The sequence below is a fragment of the Galeopterus variegatus genome, unplaced genomic scaffold, assembly GCF_000696425.1.
Source record: "Galeopterus variegatus unplaced genomic scaffold, G_variegatus-3.0.2 Scaffold1495, whole genome shotgun sequence".
NCBI classification, from domain to species: Eukaryota; Metazoa; Chordata; class Mammalia; order Dermoptera; family Cynocephalidae; genus Galeopterus; species Galeopterus variegatus.
The window spans coordinates 242,706-245,709 of NW_007727606.1; the positions used below are offsets into that span (position 1 = coordinate 242,706).

Consider the following 3,004-nt stretch of genomic DNA (forward strand, 5'->3'; position numbering starts at 1 on the left):
GAGGGCTCTGCCCTCATGACACAATCACCTCTTATTAGGCTCCATCTCCCAACACTATTGCATTGGGAATGAAGCTTCCAGTACATGAATTTGGGGGGACACATTCAAACCATAGCAGCAGCATTAAAGGCCTACTTGAGGTTAGTGATCATGATTTCTTTTCTCATCAAACTTTATTTTAATGTCTCTCAAAATTCTGTGACAGATTTTTGGTCAAGTTGTTTCCATTAAAAAATACTGATTTTAAAAACTAATAACTTAAAACTGACACACGAAAACCTAAAATGATCCACAAAACAGTCTCCTTTCCTTCTGAAGGTTTTACAATGCATTAGTGTTTTGCTATTAAATAACCAGTCTTTTGCTATTAAATTTAAGTGGCCCATTGAGATAGACAGTTCTGAGACTGTTCTTCCACCATCGATTAAGACTGTGGTGGCAGGAATTAGGGATAATATTCATTTTGCCTTCTGGGCTTTCTGGGCAGACTTGGTGACCTTGCCAGCCCTAGCAGCCTTCTTGTCCACTGCTCTGATGACAGCCATAGCAACAGTCTGTCTCATAACACAAACAGCAAAATAACCCAGGGAAGGATAGTCAGAGAAGCTCTCAGCACACATGAGCTTGTCAGGAACCATATTAACTATGGCAGCATCACCAGATTTCAAGAATTTAGGGCCATCTTCCAGCTCCTTATCAGAATGGTGATCAATCCTTCCCTCATCTTTTCCAAGGATCATCTCATGGCCGAAGTATTTTTTAATGGAAACAAACTAGCTCAGCAAACTTGCAAGCAATGTGAGCTGTGTGACAGTCCAGAAGAGGGGCATAGCTGGCACTGATTTGGCCTGGTTCAGGATAATCACCTGAGCAGTGAAGCCAGCTGCTTCCATTGGTGGGTCATTTTTGCTGTCACTGGCAACATTACCATGGCAAATATCTTTGACAGACACATTCTTAACATCGAAGCCCACATTCTCCCCAAGAGGAGCTTCACTCAAAGCTTCACGGTACATTTCAACAGACTTTACTTCAGTTGTAATGTTGACTGGAGCGAAGGTGACCACCATGCCAGGTTTGAGACACCAGTCTCTACTTGGCCTACAGGGACAGTACCAACACCACCAATTTTGTAGACATCCTGGAGGTGTAGGCACAAGGGCTTGTCCATTGGATGAGCTGGTGGAAAGATGCAATCCAGAGCCTCTCCAAGCAGTGTGGTTCTGTCACCTCTCCCCCAAGGTGATGGACATGCAAAGGATTACTCAAAGCCCATGTCTTCTGAGCAGTGAGAAGCCCCAAAGGGGTTAATTTCCAGGAACCTCAAGAGAGAGGCATTCCTCCTTGGAAAATTAACACTAAACTGGGGTTCTTTCTCAGTATTTATTCTCCAGGCCAGAAAGTTACCGAAAAGGAACATAGGTGGAGTTATGGCTAAGTATAGTTTAACAATAGAAGCTGGTAACATCAGTGAAATAACAAAGTGACATTCCATAATGCAATTGGTAAAAAGTTAAGTCTGTCCACCAACAAAAGCTTGTTCTTAGCAAACACTTTCTTTCCCTACAGCAAATTCCTTAGCATATTTACATAACAATCAAGTAACATTTTTAACATCTCAATCAGTAGGTTAACCTGCACCAAGGACATCTGTCCTTGAGCCAGCAATTTTGCTGTGTTACAATTCTTTATCTACAACAGAGACTTTAGCCCAGGGAAATTTTCCTGTCTTTTGCAAGCTTAACATTTCTATGTGTAATTTTAAAAGGTTAGGCTAAACCTGAAACTACAGGGCTCTGGAGGCTAGGCCCTGTGAAATACATTTGCTTTGTTAATGTTAGTGGCATTGCCATCTTTACAGATGACTTTCTATCCTTTGAACCAAGGCATGTTAGCACTTGGTTCCAGCATGTTGTCACCATTCCAATCAGAAACTGACATAAATGCTACTGTGTTGGGGTTACAGCCAACTTTATTAATGTAGGCACTGACTTCCTTAACAAGTCCCTCATATCTCTTCTGGCTGTAGGGTGGCTCAGTGGAATTCATCTTGTTAATACCAACAATCAGTTATTTCACACCCAGTGGGGAAGCCAGAAGAGTATGCTCATGGGTCTGCCCATTTTTGGAGATACCAGTTTCAAACTCACCGACAATGGCAGCAACAATCAGGACAGCACAGTCAGCCTGAGATGTGCCTGTAATCATGTTTTTTGGAAGCCAGAAGAGCATGCTCATGGGTCTGCCCATTTTTGGAGATACCAGTTTCAAACTCACCAACAATGGCAGCAACAATCAGGACAGCACAGTCAGCCTGAGATGTGCCTGTAATCATGTTTTTGATAAAGTCTCTGTGTCCTGGGGCATCAGTGATAATCACATGATACTTGCTGGTCTCAGATTTCCATGGGGAGATATCACTGGTCATACCACCTTTTGGTTTTAGTTTATCCAAGACCCAGGCCTACTTGAAGGAGTTCTTTCCCATCTCAGCAGCCTCCTTCTCAGATTTTTCAATGGTTCTTTTGTCAGTCCCACCACATTGTAAATCAGATGGCCATAGTGGTGGACTTGCCTGAACCTACATGTCTGATGACGACGATGTTAACCTGAGTCTTTTCCTTTCCCATCTTGACTTTGATTTAGCAGTGGTTTTCATGACAACTGTGTTATGGCAGCAAACCCATTGCAAAAAAGAGTGATCTTGACTTAAAAGTGAGACCAGTGTGCATGATTTTGTATTTTTCTCTGGGTACATTGAGCTCCTTGGGTGCAGGTGCAGAATACATGGAGAGTTGGATTGGCCAAAGGTTGTGGGTTAGCCAAACAAGCTCAAAAAAGTGAAGCAGGTAAGGAAGTTGAGGATATATGCAAGAAACTCATCCTAATGATTGACCTTGGGAACTTAAGCTGAGTAAGGAGGAGAGTGAGGCCATGAGTTGATGAACAGAAGGAGCAACAGTGAAAAGGAGTTGAGCTCAATGGAAAGGAACTGAGATCTGGA

At 42.7% G+C, this 3,004-nt stretch overlaps 1 pseudogene; it reads right to left on the reverse strand.

Annotated features, from left to right (window-relative positions):
- Positions 1-458: 458 nt before the first annotated feature.
- Positions 459-2,630, reverse strand: LOC103594146 (annotated as a pseudogene).
- Between the last annotated feature and the right edge of the window lie 374 nt (positions 2,631-3,004).